At 39.5% G+C, this 24804-nt stretch overlaps 1 protein-coding gene across 1 annotated transcript in view; it reads left to right on the forward strand.

Moving 5' to 3' along the window:
* Positions 1-528: 528 nt before the first annotated feature.
* The window catches only part of COL5A2 (collagen type V alpha 2 chain), a 161912-nt gene continuing 137636 nt past the window's right edge, over positions 529-24804 (forward strand). The window contains exons 1-2 of the mRNA XM_042874511.1: positions 529-543; positions 7610-7747. The gene's annotated coding sequence lies outside the window, so the exon portion shown is untranslated. The remainder of the gene's footprint in view (positions 544-7609; positions 7748-24804) is intronic.

The raw sequence follows: 24804 nt of genomic DNA on the forward strand, positions 1-24804 counted from the left end.
AAACAACAGAAAAGAGCTACTTACTTCTAAAAAGCAACAGTTAAGACACAAATATCCAGCAAGAAAAGCTGCCATGGCTACTGCCAGCCCTTAAGTGAGGTCTGGGAAGGGCTGGATCCTGGCTCCTCCCCTTCCAATCAGCCAGATGCATTGCATGCACCTGAGCTCAACTGTGTTGGCCCTGCCTTGCTACTCAGCATTTTTGTTACACCTCTGAAAAAGGACAGCACGTTCAAAATTTTTAATATAGAATTGAGATACCAATTACTCTATTACACAGCTCACCAGAGACCAAAGGCAATTAAGAGATGTTTGCTTGCTGTAGTGCTGTAGTTGCTGTAGTGCTGAGTCACAGCCTGAAGCAGTGATTGAGCACCTGGTGGGAAGGCAGGGCCAACCCAGGGAGCTCAGGTGCATGCAGTGCATCTGACTGATTGGAAGGGGAGGAGCCAGGATCCAACCCTTCCCAGACCTCACTTAAGGGCTGGCAGTAGAGGTAGAGGTTTGGACTGGTGGTTTCTGTGTAGTGGAGGTTTTTTTAGGGTAAGTGAATCTTCTGTGTTGTGTAAGTAAATTTTTCATTGTTTTTATGGTTGTTGTGTTTGAATATGGCTTTTTTTTGTTGTAGTTTGAGAATTTGTTAGCTTGTTGTTATTGCTGTGCTTTCTGTTATTTTGTTGTGTTGGTGGAAGAAATAGAGAGGTTTTTTCTTTCAGTGTTTTGGTTTATGATGGCTTCTTACAGTAGCTTCTACTATTTTGTCAGTTTTGCACTTGTATTGGTTAGTAAAATCTAACTTACAAATGTGTTTATATAGTTATTACTGCTGATTACATTTTTTTCATTGTTAAGGAGTTGGTTACTCATTAGAAAGGTAATGATGTAGTGGGAAGACTTGTGAGATGTTAGAGTAAAGAATTTCTGTTACACTCTGCCAGTGTGGAATTCACGGAGTCTTTTTTCAGTTTCTATTTTTTTTTTCCAAATAGTGAGGAGGTAGGAATATGAAAATGGAACTGAGTGTAACATAGAAGGTGAACAGCAATTCACCTGCTGATAGCACAGCTGTGTGTCATCTGAGACATTTTCAGTGAAATGCGCTGTTTCTTTTAAGAATGACTTTCTGTAGAGATTTCTCATGAACTGTGAGGAGTGCTGAGCTCTTTTTGCCTCTTGAGCACAGATAAAACTCGGTGGTGAATAGCCTGTCTTGGCTTTTCAGTAAGGTGTGTGTTTCCATGTTGTAAGATATTTTTCTGTTAACGTCTGTGTCTCAAAGCTTGCTGGGGACACAGGTGGACTTGTTCAAGTCCTGAGCAAGGATTGTGAAATCCTTTGTCTGAAGGACACAGGTGAACAAGTCCAGGCAAGTCCTGGGCAAAGGTTGTGAGCTGGTGGAACGCAGATGGACAAGGCCGGGGTAATGAGTGAGGTGAGCTGCAGCTCAATAGTTGTGAAGTGCTCCTTTGTGTGGACCTATCTCAGGATGATGGCCATCTCGGGGGGTATTCAATGACTTTTGCTTAAGGCCCATTCTTGTCACATAGGCAGGAGAACAAGGAGGATAAAAGAGGAACTGGAAACCATGAGGATAGGTTTCTGGCAGCAGATTCCTTGTGAGGTGACTCCTGCATGCTGTTGAATTCTCCTGTGCCTGCTGCCTGAGTGCTGCTGCTGTTTCAGTGATTGGCTCTGCGACTTCTTTGTCTATCTGCCTGCTGCCTAAGGCTGGCCATGCTGCTGCTCGTTGCCCCCTGCTGCGTCTGCCTGGGACCTTCAAATGCTGTGCAACAGGACTGCTGCTGGATCCTGCTGGTGACTGTCCCTGCTCTACACAACTCCTGCTTCTTTCCCATCTTTTCTATTGTCCTCCTTCCCTTTCTCCCTGATTAGGTTTGGTAATAAACTGGATGGAACAACATATGAACTGTTGTTTCTTAATCTCACACCGGGTATACGGATATTAAAAGAACCTCATCTTCCTCCTATAAATTGGAGCGAGACACATGCATGCATCATCCCCTACAGCTGCTTCTTACGAAGTTACTATGTTTTATTTGCGTGTTGTGCTTCTGTATGTGCATTACAGTCATAACAGTGCATACATAGAGAACTGTAAGGGCTTCACATGGGGAAACAAATGTCTGGTAGAACAAGATGCCCATTTTCTAGATTTACTCAATGGAGCCAGGCATCATCCTCAGTGTCCTTACAGCTTTTTTTGTTCACTGAGAAAGCGATTGTGTGTGTTGAATGCTTCTGTCATATTAATGCTTTTCAAATCCTGTTGTTGCTGCTGCACTGTTTTCCTTTACACAAAAATGAAATCAGAGCAACTTTTACTTTCTAAATAGATGTCAAGTATTCTAAGGGTATGCTGGAAAACACAATGGAGTTTGCATCTTAGATTTCTTTGTGAAATCAAACTGCAGAGAAAATCTGGTGTGAGAGACAACAGATGTGTGAGAATGTATGAATCTGTATAAGAATCTTGTTTTGAGGTTTTGTTCTCTGGAAATAGTGGCTGCTAGTAAGCAATAATACTGCTTGAGTAGAGTGTGGCTCAAATGAGCCTTGTGAGCTTATTTTCCTTGAGCAGCTGCTGGATCTCCAGTGCTGTGACATGTTTTTCATTTTCCTTACCAGCAATGAAGTAGGCCAAGCTTTGTCCATCTAGGGAAAGTGAGCGCTGCTGTATAAAGAGGTCTGGATGAAAGAAGACTTTTAGTCAATTTAACTCTCCACTTGTAGTCCAACAAATGTTCATAGCCTTTCTTCTGATTCAAACCAGCTGTTACTATGTGTAAACAGTGTTTGCCTGCTCCTAGCCTTTCCAGCCACAAAGCAGCAGATCTCAAGCTGTACTGTTCTCTTTTAATTTGGCTTGTGCTCTTTCTTACTCCCAGTAATCACCGTCTTCTTTAAATCCCATCCTGTTCCTGCTGAAAACAGCAGCAGTGGGGCCCAGCGGTGAGTTTTGCTCAGTTGCTGGGTGAGGCAGGCCAGAGTTGTTATGGTTTGGGTGGAGCTTTTATGTTGAGCAGTCTCACTGGTAAAAAGAAAAAGAAAAAAAAAAAAGGAATTCTTAAAGAGAAAAAAGGAACTTGCTTGCATTAGTTTATTAGGTTTAGCTTTCTTTATTGCTTTCTGAAGGGCACTTCAGGAAGTTGCTGTAGGACTTGGTTTTTCAGTATTAAAAAATATTCTGCTGTGAGAGCTGTCTGTGGGAGAGAGAACTGAGCGGGGCCTCAAAGACTGATAGGAAGAATCGGGGTGATGCCCCAGTACTGCTCTGAATCAGTTCATGTAATATAAAGTCAGGTCAGAACCTGCCTTCCTTCATCTGATATTGCAGTTAATAGGATTAACTGTTTTTTTTTTTCTTTTTCTCATTTATTTCTCATGAGAAATGTATCCTTTGCTTTCTTCCAGTGTTTTGCACAAATGTTTTTTTCACACCCTGGCATTTGCCTAGCATATATTGATGCTTGTCTGAAGGGGATGTGTTGTTTCCTATTGCAGGACTTCTCAGAGATAAGCAGTGCCAACAAAGCTCTAGTTTGTAAGTGTATTCAAGCTGATGTAGAACTCAATTTTTCAAATGATTTCCAAAGATTCAAGTTCAGATATCTATCAGAAAGGATTTTCTTCCTGCTGCTGACAGGTAGATTGTTAACTGTTGCATTGAGTTTCATCAGGGCAGTCTGTTGCAAGTATTTGTGACTGTGATCTCCCTTGAGAGGAGCACTGATCAAAACAGAAGGAGTCCAAATTTCCTGTTTGTTTTTTTTAGTGTTGTGATGTTTTAAAGCACAGTATTTTTCTTATTCTGAGTAACTGCTTTTAAATATGAGGAGAAAAACAACACCTCAAACCGTGAAATAATACAGACAGGGCCTTTTTGGCTATTAGAAACAATCCCATCATTGTGGTTCGAGTTGTGTTGTACAGTATGTTGGGCTGACAGACATAAACTAACAGGAGTTAGTTACAATGCTTACATGCAATGAAGAAGGCTGAAGTGAACGTGCAAGTGTTGAAGCATACTGTGCAGATCTCTGTTGTGTAGATCCCAGGCAGTTGCTCAGTTGTCTTGCTGCATAACAGATTGATTCTAAGTGTAAGTTCTTAGGCACTAATTCTATCAAATGGTCTTATTACATGTTGTGCATGTATGAATCCACTAGGTACTTAACAAGCTCTGTGCCAAAGCTTGTTAACTGCAACTGGAGAGCTGTAAGACAAATCCTCTATGGGGAATTACAGAGCTGGTGGAATTTACTATGTAATTGATTGAACTTATATAACATTTAAATGGCAAGGATGCCCAATGTGCTCTGTGGAACCACGTATGTAATTGGGACACATGTTTATGAGTGCTCTGTCAGTTTTCTGTTCTAAATTATACTTAATCTAGTTTGGTTCTTTCTGTTGGGTTTAAATGTCTTTGGTTTTATGAGTAATCACCTCAGATTGTGTTCTCTGAGGCATCATAGACAGTATACTGCAGTAAAGCAGTCTTAAATTAAAAATAGCAATTTTCTTTTTCTGAAGCTTATTGTTTTTACTGTGCTGCTATTGCATGTTTTCTGCGTAGAGTAGACTTCTATTTTTCCTGGTAGTTTTCTTTCAGATTTTGAGTAGTTTCTTGGTAAACATGGGGATGAAATGAACTAACACACTTCTCTTTAAGAAAATGTCCCACCTTCCATAGACTGGTGAATGGTTGAAATCTACAATAGGAAACTGGCTTCATCAGCATTTAAGTTCCAAATCCTATGATTCTGTGACTATTTGTTCTGCTCTTTTGCCTTTTTAATTGATATCTGTGCAGTTTAAGTTCTTTAACTGCAGTCTGATTCTGCCACGTGCCTGCTCTTATCAGTTTCATGAACATCAGGCTGGTATTTCCTAAGGTGAAATAACATTGTGTTTGAGAATGACAGTTATGGGTAGATGTTTTGCCACTGCAGCTGTCATCATTTGGGAGAACTTGACGTGACTGGCTGTGAAAGGCCAGACAGGGCTCCTGCTGGAGCCTTTCTAGTCTTCTCTCTGGCTGCCCAAAGAGAATTTGCTCTTCCTCAATCTGAGGCCCACCCTTTCCCCAGGGCCTGGGTATGTTATTACTGCAGTGCTGCAGTCACTTCTGCATGGAGAAAAAGGGATCACAACTGCTTTGACTCTTGCATGGAAAAATAGGTGGAACTGAAGTACTTGGCTGGTGCTGTAGGGATTTTGAGAAGTGCTCTGTGTAAGATAAATGGTTTGTTAGCCACGTGAGGAGTTCTGTGAAACGTGTGCTTAGTGTGAGAAGAGGGGCAGAAGACCAAAACCAGAAGCTTGCTTTTGGTACTAAATAATCTTATAGAAGATGTGTAGCTTTTGAAATACCTGAAACAATCCAGGCTGTAAAAGAAAAAACAGTGAAAGATTCTGCAACTTGGTCAGCAACTTTTATTCTTCCATTGAGCAACTATGTCAGCAGACTAAAACTCCTGACATCTGCACCAAAGGATGGCTGCCAAATGCAGCAAGGGTTTCTTGTCAAAATATAGAAAGCTGGGCTTCAGGCAGTTTAATGATAAATCACAGAATCTCAGAACTGTATGTTGAAGTTAACTTGCACTGCATTTTATTTGAGTGGGTGTGTTTCAGGCTTGTGGAATTAACCAGCTGTTACCCATGTGGATTGTGTTTTTAGTTCACATTAAAAGAAATCCTGTAAGGACACAATAGAAAATGCTTTGATTTCATACAGTTGGCTTGGATGCTGTTACTGCCTGCATTGCAGTTGATTTCTGAGAAGCCAAATCAAATGTCCTGTAGTAGTACTGCATTTCTATTTCTGTGGGCTATGCTGCATGTTACTTTGTCATGTGTGAGGTGGCAGGTAATGACTTTGTGTTGTCTTTTAATGATGGTGTGACAAGAAGTGTTTTGGTTTCTATCATGCTAGTTGCTGAGCTGTGAGACTCTCTTCAAGAAGCAAGCGCTTTGTTAAATTGTGAGGCCTTGGTGGCTTCTTTGGCTATCGGGATGGCTGTGTTTCTCAGCAGCAGCACAAGTGACATAAAAGGGAGGAAGCCGGATGGGGAGGATAGAAATGAAGTCTTGTGCTAATATTGAAAAGGCAGCAGGTGAGTAGATGTTAGCGTATTGCAAAGAGAGGAACAAGTCTTGATGTGTATAGCAGTTGTCTCTGATGCTTCAACAGTGCTATGAATTCTTAGGTGATCTTGAATGAAACAGTACATTTGGGGAAAAAGATTAGGCTTTCTAACAAAAAACACAGATGTTCGGAACTGAATATATTAAGCTGAATTACAATATGAAAAGGAAGGCCTTGGGCTGAGACTTCCAGAGACTTAACTACAAGGAATGGCTTTCCTGGAGTGTCATCAGCCTATGAAGATGCAGCTGCCGATGTACAGAATCAGCAGAAGCATGAAGGACTAGAAGTGCTTGAAGCTGAACTGCTTGCATTTTACTTTTTTTCTAGGGGTGCTGAGTATCCCAGGATTTTGAGAATCTGTGGGCAGAGTGCTACTGCTAACTGGCATGGATGTATGTTTATGTATTTGCACATTCTGCCTCTGCAGTTTGGGCTATCCTGGATGGGACAGGACAACAGAAGGACTGCAGAGACAAATTTTTCTAAAGCTCAGTCTGCTTGCTGATGGTGCTATTTACACAGAGCAAAGTGGAATGACTTCTTTGGAAGTACTGAAAGAGAACTTGGTGATTATCCCTTTGAGGAAACTACTTTGCTGTTGACATGCCGGTGTCATGCAGACTGGGAGGATGCTACTTTTTAGAGAAGAATGCAGGAAGTGTCTGTTCTCATGGCATTCCATTAGAAATAGAAATGCTGGAAATGTTTTGACTGGGAATTATGCAGAGGGAAAAAGAATGCTGTTCTGGTTTATCTATAAAATACCTTTAATTTAAGCAAACTTAAGCCATGGAAAGTGGGACTACTAAATATGGGAAATCGAGATTTCAAGTGTGAGCATTAAACTACAAATGAACTTGATAGTTGCATCTGCAGTCATGTTTTGATTTCTTTGTCTCTAATCCTGGTCCCCGTTTAAGTTGTTACATGAAGTGTGTGGACTTCCTGAAGTCAGGTACCCTCAGTGGAATAGATTCTGGCTCAACTGCTCTGAAAATGGCAAGGGAGTGCAATTTGGTTGCTGCTCTTTTTCCTGCAGCTTTTGCTGGTAGTTGTGTTGTCCTTGCAGGAGCTGTAGGGCAAAAGCTGTGGACGCAGCTGGTGTGTGCTTCTGCAGCAGTGGAAGAGGCGGGCAAATGAGCGAGGTCACTGGTTTTTCCATTAAGCTGGTTGTTGAGCACCTTGTTTCACATGAACGATTAGAGTGAGCTAGTGGGAGTTACAGTATGCACAGTGATAGGGTATATGTTTACATATGCACTGTAGGCACTGATGGCTGCTCAGTAATTTGGCACCATAGCAGATGCTAAAGGATATCTCCTGTGTCTGAGCATTAGGAAAAGCACACCTGTGTTTTATGTCATGGAACACATCAGATCATACCTGATATTTATTATACCTGATATTTATTAGTTCATTTTTATCTGTTTACAGGACTTCAGAATGTGTTCATCTGCTTGCTTTGTGCCAGTTCCTGTTTTTGGGTTCAGGAGGCAACCCTTAGGATGATGTTTACATGAATTCAGCTTCTCAGTTGTCATCTTCACTGGAGCTGGTGGAGTCACCCAGATGGTAAGACTGAAGTAGATCGGTTAATTGAAAACAAAATAGCAGCATTTTGGTTTTGAATTAACTTGTCTTCTCATTTTCACAGCAGTGTCCTTGAACATTTTCTAATGGTTGATTTAAATTCCAAGAGATGCTGCTGTAAGTAAGGAGAGTGTTGGGGCTGATTTGCTCTTTGCGGAGGCACTTAACTTCACTCTAAGCTTGTCCACTGGCAAATTCAGAATCGGCTTTCCAGAATGTGATAGCCCTTTTTTAAGGGAAAGAAATGCTTATTACTGACTGCTAAAGCAAGAGATCTTGAGGGTAGTCTCCATTTAACATGACTGAGTTCCTATTAGTCCTCTCTATACAAGACCTCTCCATCTAGAAAATTTCAAGGGAGTTTATAAACCCGGTGTAGTTATTTGATATTATGCATTTAATTCTGAAGAAAGAAGGTCTCCTAAAAACAGAAGCTCTGCATATGCCTGTGGACAAGTCTAAAATAAGCGTGTTTCCATTCAGCTTCTAGGAGTATGGCTGTGGTTGACTTCTCCAAGCCAAAATGCTTTTGGTAGGAGAAGTTCTTTACTTTTCTCTCTACTGAGATGTAAATGTCAGATTGTTCTAACTTCAGATGTTCAGTGTTTAGGGAAGAGAAGGTCAAAGCCTCCATCTCATCCTCGGTAGACCAGCTGCTTCTAGGTGTATGTTACTGCTTTCTGCATTAAGTCCCTTTGAGGTCCATGAGCTGCAGTAGCTCTTAACAAGAAAGGTATTCTGTTCTTGTGTTACACATGAATTAAAACAAATTATTTTTGAATAAGAAAAAGAAATGAGTTGTGCTGTTTATCTTGCAAGTAAAATTTCATAATAAACAAACTGGGAGCCTGTAGCTACACTGCTTCAAGTGTTTAGTGTAACAACATGCTTTCTGCAAAGGCAGTTACCTGTGTCAGCCTTGTGTGTATCTCCAAGTGAAATATACAGATTACCAGTATTCTACATACATGGCTTATTTAGGCCTGAAAACAGTTTCTTACTATGTTGGTTGTAGTAATTTTAAGCATTTTCAAGCCTGATTCTGTTTCTAGTGGTTACTAAGAGTGTATGCCTGCTAGAACTGAACCTTCCAGAGGGCGAAAGAAGTACCAGCCTCTACACTATTTTTAATGTGTTGTTGAAACCCATTTCAAAGCCAGTTCTTTAGAGGAAAATGAAGTCATAATTCACACACGGAACAGGAATACTTTTTCTCTAGTTACAGTGGAAAAAGCATTTCATCATGTTGTTAGACCAGCCAAGTGTATCTGACACATTATTAATCAAAATAGCATGCAGGCTTTTTCAGTAGGAAAAAGAGAACACTTGAATTCCTGCTCAGGAAGGTGTCCCAGTGTTATAGCCATACAACAAAATAGGATTTTGTTTCTTTGACTGTAACAGTGAGTGTGTAGGGGTTTAGGAGTGCGTTGCTTTTTTCCTGGATATCAGAAAAAAGTCTCGACACTGGCATATGAGTAGAAAAGAGGATTTTTTGCTTGTTTTGTGTAGTTTAGACATATACAAAGTAATATCCGGTATCAATCACAACAAGACAAGTGTTTTTCAAGCAGGTTAACTATGCCAAGTGATGCTTTTCTCACCCATACATGTGTGTGTATTCATTGAGACACATGTGACACACCTATTCTGAGAACAAGGCTCTATGACTTAAGATTTCAAACAGGGATTCTGGCTCATGATGTTAAACTTCAGTGAGTAGCAAATTCCTATTCCAGTATTGTTGATCCACACGTAGCTCTTCTGACTTCACTGTATTTTACAGCAATTAGCTATAATTTTAAGCTAGTTGCTGCATTGGTTTTGGGGTCTGATGATGCAACTATGTGTGTTGGGGACGGGAGTTGTCAGTATCTGCTGAATGACATCAGAAATACTAGTTAAGTGTAGCACAGTAGGCAAATTGAATGCAAAAATTATGGGTACTCTGCATACTTCAGACTAGCCTGGTTGTGAAGGCGGTTTTATGGGTTATATTTGTGAGCAAACTCAGAAGAAATAACATCTAGGAGAAGCAAGATGTATTTTGCACAGCCATCCTCATGATGTTGCTTCTTTCACCTTGCAGTGCTCTTCTCTAAACTGCTTAAGTGACTCTGAAAGCAATGCTTTTTTATTTCTGTGAACTACAACAGCTTATACAATCACAATAGTGCTACTGGATAGAGCAAATTGTCAGCTGCAAAGCACACTTTTCCAATGTAGTCACCACCACTTGTGATGTGTTGTTTTGCCAGTGAGAAACAAGAACCTGTATGCTGTGCTTGTGAATATTTGCACTGCTATCCAGAATATGCCTTGTCTTTAACGTTACTGTTGTGCATTACCCACTTGCTGTGCTCACATCCCTTGTTTGGTCTCTGTAAACACTGAGGAAGAATTGATGAATGTCACTGGGTGCTATTTTTCAGCATGGCATGGAAGAATTAAAATGCAATGCTTTGCCTCAGATGCTTTTCCATGTCAGCTGTCATTTTGTCAGACTGCACCTCTGCTGCCACCTGTCCCATAGCAACATGTCACAGGATATTGAGAGGGTTCAACCTCTGCTACCATAGCAGTCAGAGACTTCATGGGCCGATGTAATGAAATAAGAGGTGCTACTTTTGGGGCAGCTCTCTTATGTGCGTGACCTTTGCAGTTCACGGACTGCATCTGACTTTTTGTGAAGTGGTTTGGGGTTTTCCAGCAAAATGCTCTTAATGCAAATATTTTGCATTCTTGTTTTCATCCGGCCTTGGTCAGCAGTGGGATTATCTTCTCTTAATTCCTCATGCTTTTTCTGAAAATATGGCGTTTTTAAAAGGGCTCTACTTGTTAGATACCTGAAAGAAAGGCTTCATTTTATACTTGAGAAATTTATTCAAATTCATTATTTAGTCTTTAAGAACGATTATTTTGGCTGGTGTTTGAATTTTTCTTAGAAGCTCACAAAATACAGTTGACTACAGGTAATAATGCATGTCACTTTCTTCAGGTACCCTATTTGTACTGAGTGACTGAAAGTCTCCCACAAAGAGGAGTTTCATCTCATTAACCTACTACATGCTCATAAGTTTGTACCTGTGATTATTTTGTGACGTGTGCTCTTGGTTTTGTTGGTGACAGGATAGATAGAGCAATATGTCCATCACTGTATTTTTATGTGTAGTTGAAAATAATAGAAAAATGAATCATCTGTGTCTTTGAAGAATCTCCAATATCAAGTCTGTATTTATTAGTATTACTTTGCTTTTTTTTGGCCAGCTGCCCCTGAGATTTAGAAGTCAGAGACAATTATGTTGAATTTCCTGCAAAGTTATTCTTAGCTGAGAATGCAGAATGTGAATCATATGTGGATTCCTTATCAGCACCTGTTTAAGCTTTTGTGGACCAGTAGAAAACAGTATGTTTCACTTGTTCCTTGCTTTAGCTGGTATTCTACAATAGGAGGAAGACTGGATAACAGGCGAGCAGGGTTAACTGTTTAGCTGGCCTTGTCATGGTTGAGACCTGTTCATCAGATTTCTTCGGAGTTAAAGGAAGCGTAATCACCAACCATTTACCAAACATGCCTCTGAGTTATTTCTGTCCATCTTTTTCTCAAATGTACATGTGCTGCAAAATGAGTGCTTAATGAATGAAAACGAATTTTTGGTGATTAGTTTTTTGATCTGCATCAAGTGCATTTATTTAAGGCTTATAGTTCTTTATGCAACATTCCTTAAGAGATTCCAATTTGAAAGAACTGAGTTTTCTGTTGTATTTTGGTTCCAGAGTGATTCCTGATTAAGCTATTTTTAAGCAGAATGTGTTGTTTTTAAAAAATTTCGCTATAATGACTTGAAATATTTAACTATTGAATGTTGGTTAAATAGTCCTTCTCTTAGATTGCACTGATTCAGTGTTTTCATGGCTACAGTTGCAATCAGAGAATGTCTAAAGGAGAACTGCTGTGCTTCTAGTGCTGCACTGTTGTTCTTGGGTTTAAAAGCTCCTAAACTGTGTGCAGTTTGGCTAATACATAGCATTGCTCTGTAAGGAGATACTGCACAGCAGAATCCTTTTCTAAGGTGTAGCTTACTTTTACAGTTGTGTATTCCTGCCGTGGATAGCAGCTGAAGCTTTTGAATGACTGCCTTATTTCTAGTGGGTCTTCTGGAGTGGCAGCCGTGACATCAGTCCAAAGCAGGGTTACACAGTCACTGGAAAAGGCACGCAGCAAACTGGCCAGCAGTGAGTGTGTGTTAGATGGTCAGTCACTGCTGTGGAACAGATAAAAGGCCAAGTGTAGCAGCTGCCAGATGAAGAACTTCTAAAATAGGGTGATGAACGTTTTCAATTGTTGAGTCTGTTTTTCTGTGACTTTTGTAATATGTAGTTTGTTTTCAAAACACCACTGCAAAACAGGCAGCAATGCATGCTCCAAATGTGATCATGTTAATGGAGTTGATCTCAGTGTTGTTCGGCGCAGTATTTATTGTTAGTCTACCCAAATCTTTGTAAAACAAAAACCAGTGCATTTATTTCTTAGACCTATCTGAAGAGCCTTAGCAATCTGTGACACCTCAGATGCTACTGCTAGGTAATGAAAATGAGAGTGAGACAGTCCTCGAGCGAGAGATGCCTTCTGAGGACTAAGAACTGGGCTGTCTGTGCATGTCTGTAATCACTGCTGTAGAACATGTGGCTATTTTCCCCTCCCTTGTTCTGGATGGAGTGACCCATGGAGCTCTCAAAATCTTTCCAGTTTATGGGTAATTTTCCTCTTAATTTAAAAGGTAAGCTTTTTTTAATGTGAAAATTATGCAACTCCATCTAGAGTCTATAGACTATTTGTTACTATGTTTTTTTTTTCCTATTGGTAGAAACAGATGTTAGGGAAAGGAAGTTGCTGTTGTTTCTGAATTGTGGAAAAAATACAGGTAAAGCACTTCAAAAAACCAAACGCATTTCACTTTGGATTCAAATTCTACGTGGTTCTTTATCAACTGCAACTTGCTCATGTTTTTGGCTGTGTTTGCAAAGAAAGCTTAGTTGTGGTGTTTCTCCTACTACATTTTCTTCTGTGCCAGCTTTTGGAACGTTCTGTGCTATTTACTGAACTTTTTCTGTCCACAGCGTATTCAGTGGCACAAGATGTGGTGTTACAGCTAAAACAAAACCTACTTCTGATGCTGTAATCCCACTTCTCATTCCAGCAAAGCTCTCCATACATATGAGAATTCAGACCTTACAAGTTTGTGACAGAATCAGATATGAAAACAAGTTTTATTTAATAACTGAGCCTCCTGCTCCTTCAGAACCAGTTTCCAAGATCTCTTTCAAGTCAAAATGGACAGCTATAGCTAATAGCCTCTCATAGCCTCTTGTGTGTGTAGTTTCATAGGCTTGATGGTACTTTGTTTTGCTCATGTTAATGTTTTTTATTCAAGAACAAGGCCTTGGGGTTGTATCAGCTGACAGTGAAATCCCTTAACTTGATTATTAAGGAAGCATGTGCACCTGTGAACTTCATAGCAGTGCTTCAGCATTTGGAGTATTTCCCCCTCAGTGTGTAAATCCTTGTATATCTCAACTCTTATTCTACTCGCTTGCTTGGTCTCTCTTACATGAAAGTCTAGAGTTTTTGTTTTTTTCCTATAGGATAAAACTGAGTTGAGTGAGTTGAGTTTGTTTTTGTCTGCTTTTTTAAAATTCCACTCCCAGGGATTTGTGTGTGACATTTTGCCAGAAAACAATGAGGCTAGCAAAATTGGTACAATGATTTTGTTTTGTCTTGGAAGTAGAAGAACACAAATGCAGGATGGTGCTTCCATGGGATTTCCATGATGTGTTCCTTACTTTAGTATGTATCTTCATACATACAACCACTTGCTGTGCTCAATGTGACTACTCAGTTGTTGCACAACTGTGGCAGCAATCTGTAGATTATCTCATACATTACTGAGCAGAGGATGCCTTTTATTTCTTAGCTTTTCTGTAAGTGTGCTTTACGATAAAGCTAATTATGCTTTTTTGAGCTTGCATCTTAAGTGTAGGCATGAAGTGTGTTTCTGGCTTTCAGTGTGTTATTTCAAAAATGCAATTCTGCTCACATAATATAGCTTTTTGGGGTGTGATGGACCCTCCATATGGAACGTGTGAGCTACAAATAGTCTTTTATAATTATTCATACACTGTAACTTGCATCAGTTCAATGTACATAGCAGGAAAACTTGATTAGATAGATACCAGCAGCTTTCAAAGACGTGAAAATGAAACAGGCTTTGTACCTCTCTGAGCTCCTTTATTTAACCTTTCTATTGTTTTGCCCAACTTCTCTGCTCTTCTAAGGGTTTATTTTCAAACTACAGTTGATTTACATTAGTGCAAGTAACAATAACACTGCTGTGGCTTGCTTTTCCCTGCTTCAAAGTCGCCTTGCAAATCATTTGGATAGATCTGAAGCTCAGCACTTGGAACAGCTTTGTTATGAGGCAATGGAAAGGAGTGGTTGGTTTGTTTTCGTTGCTCCTCAAGGAGGACTATAAAACTATGGCAGAGGAGGGGAAAAAAAAAAAACCACAACAAAATCTACATAAATACTTGTAGCTATTCCAGAAATTATATCCAACTGGTACCCCATAAAAAGAAATCAAAGAACCATCTAAAGCTTTTTGCAGTCTAAGAAAAACACTCTGAAGTTCAGCTCTGATTGTCATTGATACTCCTTTGAACATGCTGCTTTGTAAGTCAGTAACTTAATTTTCATCTTGACTTCAAGCTTCTGTAAGAGTTTGTGTCTGGAACAGCAGAAAACATTTCTGTGGGCTTCTGTCTGTCTTGCTCTAAATCTTCAGTGTGCCAGTGCCAGCTTGTGCCTAGGAGAGGTGCTTACATCTCTTCACCTTCTGCACTGTCTCCCTTTGCCACATTAGGGCTGTAATTCTGAGTTGAATTGAGGACTTGCTAAGTATTTGTATTGTGCTTGTTATGAATGTAACTATTTTACCTTTGCTTATAATGAAACTGGCTGATTTCAATATAAACAGCTGTGTTGATGACTGCTGCCTTTTCATATAAGTGCATTGCAGGACCCTTTCTTGAGAAAATAAGTTTACTGTCAGAAACACTGGGTAGCTGACCACTGAACTGCCACCACAGTAAATGGTCTGTGAGAAAGAAAAAATACAGGAACTTCTGGCAGATCTCTCCATCTGGTTATGCTTACCATCCTTTTTTGACAGTAAAACAACACAATTCTTTCATGTTAAAATTTTCCAGGAGAAAACCAGCTTAGTAATGTTTGTAAGGCTACATTTCTGCTACTGGAAACAGTTGGCAACCTATTGGAAACAAGCAGTTTCATACAGATATAAAGCATTGTGGAAATAATAACTGCACCTAATAAGAAATAATCTCTGGATCAGAAATAGAGCTTTGAAATATAATTTTCAAGAAATTTTGCCACTAGCTAGCCCAGGAAAACCAATGATTACAAAACTTAGCTTGTGGAAGTACCAGGTGATATGAAGAATTACCAATCATATGAAATATTTTCTGAAATGTAAGGTGGGGTTCCTGGTATGTGAAATTGTGATTTCTGACATGAGATGAATGCTTCAGCAGCTGTGTGTTAGTGTAGCAGGCACCTGTAGAACTTTGCATAGTTAGTTTCTGCAGATGTTAATAGTATTAACTGTAATTGTAGGCTGAGTTGATTTGCACAAGACAACCTAATTGCTGACTCAGAAACCAACTGTTGAATCAAATACGCGTTGTTGGTTTATCTACCCCAAAACAATTCACTGAAAATGATGGAGAGGAGATAAAAATTTTACAGTATGAAAGAACAGAAAGGTCCCTTGATTTCTTGTTTTGCAGCCGTTTGTGAAATCTGCCACCAAAGGCATGTCTGTGTGTTACTGAGGAGCAGCAAGGGAAACTATGGACAAATGCTTACCTGTGTAAACTCTCATTGTCCTGGAATGAGTGAGACTGAATGATTTCTGCCATGTGTTCTTACAGAAGTATCTAGAAGCAGTTGTTGTTCTCCCTGTTCTTTGTGCTGTAAGTAGAAATGTTGGTGGGATTCCCTTTGCATTGCTACTTGGAGTTTGCATGTGCATAAGAATGCAAATAATTGCCTGGCTCTTGTTGACTTAACTTTTATCTGTACTTTGTTTTTTTTTAAAAGGCTGAACTTTTTCTAGGGAAATGAATATGAAGGCTTTATAGAAGATTTTCTCCAAAATTCCTTTCTTGTTAGTCTTTGTTTCCTATGTCACTGATACTTCAATGAATGCTTCATAAATTGACCACAGTGAAATTGCAACAGGACAGGAGAAGGTTTAAAAATTAGGCCGTGCTTACATGCCAGATGACTAGGTCTGAGCACATTATTAATGTGGCACATGGTGTATATGGTTTTTCTCTTAAAACAAACAGAGCTCTAACTACAAAGCTGTGAAGTATCTAATCTGCAAACCACATGTTGGATCTTTCTGAAGTTTTGTTGTTAGAAGCAGACCACTAATCTACAACAGAATTTTTATAGAGATGTTGCAGAACAATCAGTTAAAATAACATTTCTTAATCTGAATTGATTTCCTTTTTTGGTTCTCAGTGAAGTTAAGCTCTAGCATTGATCACATTTGTTTCAATTGGCTTTCTTATATCAGAAGCTTACAATGGGGTTGTTCACTTGACTACTAAGTCACTTATGTTTTGGTTGGAAGTGACTTATGTATTTCAGCTTATCTGTTGGTCCTTCTCAAGGTAGCCTACAATCGTGTAGGTGAAACTGTTTTAATCTGAAGTGTTATAATGAAGTGAAAACTTTCTGAGTGCTTGAGAAAGCATGGGTGTATAAGATGGGTGAAGAGGAAATGCAAGTCACAGCTTGATGCAGTGATTGAGCACCTGGTGGGAAGGCAGAGCCAGCACAGGGAGCTCAGGTGCATGCAATGCACCTAGATCCACCCCTTCCCAGACCTCATTTAAGGGTTGGCAGCAGAGATAAGTGGATCTTGCTGAAGACCTTTGTGTACCTGAGGCTTTCTCAAGGTAATCGGCTTCATTCTTTTATTTCTGTGCCTGTGGCATTTGAGCAAGTCCTCACTTGCTGTTGCCTAGGACTTTGCCACTGTGCTGTCATTGCTGTGTCTTCTGTTCTGTTACATTACAACAGGAGAAACAAATATGTAGTTTTTTCTGCTTTTAATACAAAGCAGTAGAGTATAATCATTTCTCGCAGCCTGGATTGCAATGTCCACCTGACTGACTTTTGTAATTTTTTTAACTTCTTGCAGTAGCACACTTGATTTGTGGATTTGAAACTCTTGATTTTTGTTTGTAGGAGACAAGTGTAGCAGTGGTGTATTCAAATGGAACAATTATTGATGTCATTAATTAGCTTGACTTGGATCATTGCTTGTCTTAACAGCATGGACTGTCAAGAAAACAGCCTTCAAGTTCTCACCTTTTTTCAGGCAACAGAAGTAATTTTTTTCTGCAGACTGATGAATAGCAAATGGGAAACTTGAAGGGATGTCTCTGGACCTGAGAAATGAAGTAAATGAACTAGTTGTTGATGTACACGAATATACTTTGCTAACTTAATTTTATATTTTAAGCTGTCAGAATGCTTTTGGGCTTGTGTAGTATGTTGAATTTGAAATCCTTTATAGAAAGATGCAATGGCTTAAAAATTACCTGAAAACATGCATGATGGATTAGTGACTGTTGTAATAGATACGGGTTTTTTTTACTTGCTTTTTTCTGGTATCTGGCCACACAAATATAACCCAAGATTTCCTTTTATACTTTAGATCAAAACATTTGTAACAGCAGTGTGCTTCTAAGGATTACCTCTCTGAGATATAGTAACAGTCTTAGGTCATTTAATTGTTAGTAACCACATGGGTCTGCAGATCGACTGACATGTTTTCAGTTTAAACTCCTTCAGACTCTTCACAGGACTTGAATGAAGGACCTCAAATATGTATCTCATAAATCGTATTTTGACTAGAGGAAATGTTTTTCATCTGTCTTTCAATATTCTCTTCTGACCCTAAGTTTACACTAATTGCAGTGTTTTTGCAGGTACTAGAAAAGTGTATTTAATTGTTTCTGAACTCTAAATTGAAACAGAAGTCACCAATGGCTTGATAATTTATGTGGAAAATGGAATTGTTTCTCTGTGTGCTTGGAAATTGAGTATTGTCTTGGAAGAGTCAGTTGCTGTGTTGTCCTTAATGGCTGTTGTATGTAAACGTCTGTGCCAGGTAGCTTTGTGCTTCTCTATAAATTATGAGCTACTCTTGAAGGTGGTTTTAAAGGAAAGTTGGCTTGAATTCATGTTATTTTAATCTTCCTTAGAAAAATATGCATACAATTCCTTAATAGTAGTGGCTGCTTAATCTTATGGAACAAGAACAATTCCTGTCTATGGTGGATTACAGAGGACACACATGGTTTATATAAGGAAAAAAATCCATTGTTTTTCAGGTTTTTTTTTTTTTTAGGCAGCCTATAACAAACAAATCTCAGACTTTTTTTCAGGCTGCTATTCAAATGTCAGCGTAAAGCAGGAGGAATGCATGAATGGTTGTGGCAAAAAATCCAGTGTTATTTAAATCAGTATTCTTTACTTACACTGGAGATTTGTTTCTTGTCCGAAAGGGCAGATGTGAAGGGATAAGGAGAGAGATGTTCTGGTAGTTTTAGAATCAAACCTAGAACAACTCCAGCTATTCTCTGCATGTGACTGTGTTCATGTGGATGTAATAAACCTTTCCAGGCAGATACACTCCAGACTTTCATCCCCACCATTGAGCTTAATATTCAAGACTGTTGCACAGCAGACGGTTTTACTGTTGCTACCAGCAATGTGGTGGCATATATTGCTACAATCAGCCCACCTGTTTTGTTTGAAAGTAACAAGGGGAGACTCCACAGCCATTATATTCAAACAGCCACCCAAACTAATTGAAGCAACTGTAAGATTTTTTTGTATGTATACAAGTACATACATGTATGCATATGTATTTTTTCATTGTTGAGGTGTTAAAAAGCAAATCTTTTATAGAGTGGGGTGTTTTTTCTTTCTGCGTGTATAAGGGTGCTTAAAAAAAAGTGTTGGAGAAAATGCTATGCCTCTGACTTAGGAGCGCAAAGGTTTCAAGGGTGGCAGACTCTTGGTTTCCTCTGGTAATCTCTTCTAGGTTTCATGCTCTTGCCATGGAAATTACAGTTGAACTGGCATGCGTAAGGGAATGCACGGTCTGTTGATAAAAGGTTTTGGAGGGAAAGCTCCCTGTGTTTTTATGATCTGTTTTGTATAAGTAGCCAAAGAGAACATAGCTGCTGCTTAGTGGCTGTCAGGGACCAGCAGAGCACTGGAAACAAACTTTGGAAGTCTGACTTAAAAATGAGATTGGGCAAGGTAAGTGTTATAAATGGTAGAGGCACTGGAACCATTTCTTTGCTTATAGTAACTTCTAGAGCAGTGTGACTGGGAGCTGCTCCTCCTTGGGGTTTGAGTTGGGCTGTTATTTACAGCTACTTATAATCCGTGTGGTGTCACAAAGCATTTTAGGCCTGATTACCGGGTGCCCTACCCAGTCTGATGTTTGGTCTTTGCAAACCATGAAAAGGCTAGAAATGCAGATTAAGTACTTGAAGTACTTGCTGGAATTAGCTGGCTAGCAATTGTATGGACTGATAGAGCTATGTTTTTTAAAACTCATATAGAAATTTAAGTAGGACTGCTGAGGGGAAAAAAAGTGTATGTTTTCTGATGTTTTCTTGGAATGGATATTACTGAAGTATTGTATTTAGAGCTAAGATCATGTCCTAGTAAACGGCACTGAAGCCCATCAATTCTATTGCTGATAACAAGTTCACATTTAACCAAAATTAGTGAAATTTCAAGAGATGCAGTAAACTGAAATTGTTCTTGGGATGCTTACTATGATTCCTATAATTTAATTTCAAACACCATTTGCATATTTCATTTAATAGTATTTAGAAACTGGCAATTGCACTGCAGAGGCAGTAGGAGCAACAATATTCATGTTTCTTCCGTAGCCCCTGTGAAAAGTTCTGGTGAGTAAAAGTTATGTATGTATATTAAACCTTAACTCTTGAAGACCTTTGTGCTGCTGAGTATGAACAAATGGAGCAGTTTTGGTCTTGCATTATGCTTCTGCCCTGCATTGTTTAAAATCTTAGTCTCTTTGGCTCACCTTCATGCCAGTTACCTTTGTGGTGGCTACTGATGAGGGTGCAAGGCAGAACAGCATCTGTCACCATGGGATGCTTGATCTTCCCTGAGCTGTGTGTGTGTGACAGGGAAGGTAATAGAAGCTCTGTGCAGGTACCTTTGGTAAGGAGCCAAGCTTGTGTGTCACAGTACATTCAGGAAGGAAACAGTAAGCAACTGCTTATTACAGTTGCTGAGTGTTTGGTAACGTTCTTCAGTAACCCAGGAGGACATCAAGAGGAAGCAAGGGAGGACAGCTTTCCTGAATGAAAATTCTTCAGATGCAGATGTACGCTAACACTACACACAGGGTCAACTCTGCATTCACTGAGCTTTTTGCTGTTGTGCTGGAGGCTGTCCCTCTCTTTTCCTAGTGAACTCAGTTGAAGTCTGAGGACAGTTCAGCATTAGTTTGGTCTCTGGTTGGCACAGAAGGTACACTTATCCCAACCATCAATCCTGTCCTAGTAAATAACTGGAAAAAACCCTACATTTGTTTTCTCCTAAGTGTAGTATTCTTATGTGTAGGATCTAGCCTTAAGAACAGAAGACCACACAATACTTCATTTCAGGGGACTGCACAAATCTAGAACTAATTGTCCTGAGTTTTCACGTGTACTGGTAGAAAAATGTGGGATTTCAGGAATAGAAAAATGAATGCAAATCTGTGGCTCAGTGTTGTATTTTTCACTGCCATGTCCCATGTTGAGGCTCTCTTTCACTATGCTTGAATATTGTATCACAGGGAACCTGACCACATGCATATATTTCTGAACATATTTATATTTATTATGTTTAAAGATGTAAAAGTCAACAAGCAGCGTGCAAGTGAAGGAATAATTCAGAAAGATGAGTTTCTTTGGCACTGACAATGCTTTGGGAACACTTTGTAGTGAGACAAATGCCTGGAGAGCCAACTATGTCTGCTTGTTGGTTGAACAAGTCATTAAGTAAGCAAACAAATGACCTACCCTGCTTAGAAAACTGCTGGTCTGACAGTAAAAAATCCAGAGGAAAACAAACCAAAGAGGATAGGTTGAGTTAGGTATTTGCATACTGCACTGTGATGGATTTTTTTTTTTTTAACTGCACAGTAAGCTTTTGCAAAAGATATGGTGAGTTTTTCATTTGGTATTGCTTGCTGCCCATCAGTTTGCTGCTGATTAGTATAATTTCTCTACTGCAATGAATTCATTCTCTTGTCTGTTAAACAAGGTATAAGAATTTCACTTTATTTTTCCACATCCTTTGAGTTAGCTATTCCAGAGAGGCTGCATAGACTTCCAACATAGGGCTTAAGACCACCCATAATTCAAGTAGTATTCTCTTAAAGCCACACACAATTTGACAAGTAGACAGATGAGCTGCTGCAAACTAATGTACCTTCTATACTTACTTTTTCTTATAGCAGAAGTTAGAGATGAGAGAACTGAAGTGTATTGGCATCTTTTGCAAACAGGGAAATCAAAAACATCCATGCCTTCTGAAGCAACTATGGTACTAAATAGATTTTACCATCTCAGTTAAGTTGAAATCAAAGCTAATCTATATCACTTTGCACTGATATGACAAAGCACGCCTGGTTTTCAAGGTTTATGGTGTTGTGCTCCCCTTCCCTAAACACACTCAGGATCCTTAATAGTTTCCTGTGTTTTCCTCTGCAAAAGTTAGGGCCCTGCATAGTTCTTGGGTTTCACTGTTTGAACAAAACTCCATCTCAGTTTCTCTCACAATGAATGCTTTTCCGTTCATGAGACTTCCAGAGCTTCTTGCTGTTTCTCTGGCACTTGAAGCAGGTAGGGTTACAGGAGTTACCCAAAATGTCTGCTCTGTGGGGAGGGCCAGTGTAGTTCTAGAGGTCCCAATAACGTATTTGTTTTAATATCTTTGCATTTCTTAAGGGTAACACAAACCTTTTCGTTTGAAAGCCACAAGTTTTAGAAATACTGAAAGCCAAAATGCAGCTTAGAAAAAGAAATAAGAAACATCTGGTTAGTTAGGATTCTTTCTGCACTGGCACAAAGATGCAGTAATAAAAGCCTTTATTTTCCAAGTCTGTTCTTGCAAAAAATATTATTACAACAGTCTGGCTGCAGAGAGTCTTATGGGAATGAGAACATGCTGCAAAGATAATGCACAGAACAGCTATGCTTTGGAAACAGTTCTCCATTGGCTGGTTACATGAGAGAAGAGTGAGGCTGGCATGGAACTGTGGCAGGTTTGTGCATCTGTCCCAAACTTCTGGGATAGCAGCTAGTAGTGGAACCAAGTGCAATATAAACCCTTGCTTGTTACTAAGGAAGACAGTCATTGTACTCTGTAATTGCTTATTCACAGCATTGGATAAGTCATCGAATTACTGTGGGGAGTATATATGTTTTTCAGCCTGTCTTTGATATTACTGATAGTGGGCTGTTTCCTGTAACAGAGCAGGCATTACCTGTACTTAGGAAAACCTGTAGCATGGTCGAAATGCCCTGCTGCTTAGGGCCTTGGAGAAGTAGCCAAAGTTCCTAGTGTGGTGATTCCTCAGAGCACAAGCTATGGATTGTAGTGGCTGCAGCAGGGTGAGCTCGTGGCAGCCACAGCCTGAACCCTGGTGATCTGAGCATGGACCACTGCTGCGCCTATCTGATGTGTAAGCTCTGTGCATCCTGGCAAAGACTGTCCTAATGCTTTTCTCACAAACGTAGCGATCTCTTGATTTTTAGCTGCAGTTCAAATTGCTTTAGAGTATGACAGCCAGTACCATCATTTTGGAAAAAGTATCCTGCAGGAGAACTGCTGGTGGTATGGGCGCTCACTGTCTAATGGTTTTTACTTCCTGGTGAAGCAGTGCTGCATCTCACGGTCAGGTAAGCGTTAGAACCCATCAGCGGGCTGTAACGTTGGACCCACGCCCCAGTGCAAATGGCTCGGTTGGCACCAGGGGTCAGTGTCGGTTCGTGCTATCAGCATCTCCTCTTTGTCTAAGGTTGGGCTAGCGCCTCCGAGTGGGCGTAACGTGCTGCTGGGCAGCTGACATCGCCTGGAGCTGAGCTATAGGAGGGAAGTGCTGCTGACATGGGGTGACCGCGATTTGTGAACCAAATTGGGATTAAAAATGATATCCTCTCCTTTGCTTGACATTTTCTGTGCTCCCCTAGATATGATAATCCTCATGATTCAGTTTTAATTCCAGTACCAAAATAAAATTGTATTCTAATATTTTCCTACCAATCTTTGGATTTATTTAGCTCAACTGCTTGAGGAAGCTATATTAATAATGTCATAACTTCATTTCAGTCTAATATGTATAATTATTGCTTGTGTAAAACTAGCACTACACAGAATATTTTCAGTGTGTTCCCACATGCCTGTAATAACCTTTAATAGAAATGCTTGTTCAAAATAGGCATTTGGAACATTTTAAATTGGCTCTACTAGCGGACTAAGCTTCTTGCTTTGAGTACTTTTCAAAGGTGCTCAATATTACTCATTAGTTGTCTGGTTTCAGCAGATAGCCTTCCAGTAGACTCCTCGTACTCAAATGTTGGGGTAGAAATTTGGTCATTATCATGTAAATAAAACAAAGGTTAAAAAACATTTTGCTATGGAAAAGACAGCTTATTCAATAATACTTGAATTCTTCAGATCTGGTAGAACAAAATGTAACAGTAGGCACTTTTCCTAAAACTTCAATGTTTTTATCTGTCTGCATGTAAACAAAACAGTTCAGCCTTTTTGAATGAATTAAAAAAAACCTACTAGATTGGAAATCATTAAGTTGATTTATTATCCCTAGTAAACACAGTAATTTCAATTTACATAATGTCAGGCCTTCTCAGTTGGTTATAATTTGTTTTGCTGATCTCTGCTTAGGTGTTGCTGCTCAGTACTCTGAAATTTTCTCATTATGAACTTGTACTGAGTTGAGAGGATACAAGACCAAGGCTTCTCTGTACGAAGTACGGCTGAGATGCCAGATTGCCACTGGCACACCTTGATGTTGCCTATGTGCTTTCTGGCCTGATTGCTTGTAGAGTCTGTTGCAGTCACTCAGGATTTGTGTAGAACTCTGTGCCATGTCTTTGTGTCTTTTACACTTGTAGATAGGTAGTTACAAGAAGCTGTGTGCTAAAACCCAGTCTCTTAAATTCGTGTTTTCAATGTCAGTACTCTTGTTATTCCAATAGGACTACAAATATCTTAAACAATTCTGTGATCTTTTGTTATTGCTTTCAATGGAATAGTACAGGTAAGTGTAACTTTTCTTACTGATATGTGTGTTTGACTCACAGGAATCTATCCTGATTTGTTTTTGAAGCGTTGTGATAATTAGGTTGATTAATGTTGCTTTAAAAGGATGGTTCATTTTGATAGTAACTTTGTTTAAGCAGTGATTTGGTAATTTGTATCAACGAAAGCACAGCTATTTCAGTAGAACTGCACATCTGCAGTTAAAGGAAACTGTTGTGATATCGCCAGCTCTAGGTGAGTCTTACCTGCAGCTCCTGGAACTATACCAGAAGTGCAGCCTATGAAAATCCACTGGGATTTTTGCTGTTTTGCTTTGCTAATTTTTCATAGGCAAATTTTGACTGAAATGACAAAAACAGACAATAGTTCATATACTGTTAAGGAAGTAAATAGTTGTTTCTGTATGTTAATAATCCTGATATAATGAAATGGAAAACAATACAAGTGCATGTGTGGTGAATAGATGAAGGAAGAATCGATCTCCTGAGGCCAGTGACAGAAACTGTTTTCTGAATGAGATGGTTTTACTTCTGGAAGGACTGTAGAGAATTCT

Source organism: Lagopus leucura, unplaced genomic scaffold (assembly GCF_019238085.1).
Source record: "Lagopus leucura isolate 7727_CA_CO unplaced genomic scaffold, USGS_WTPT01 Super-Scaffold_100012, whole genome shotgun sequence".
Classification (NCBI taxonomy): Eukaryota; Metazoa; Chordata; class Aves; order Galliformes; family Phasianidae; genus Lagopus; species Lagopus leucura.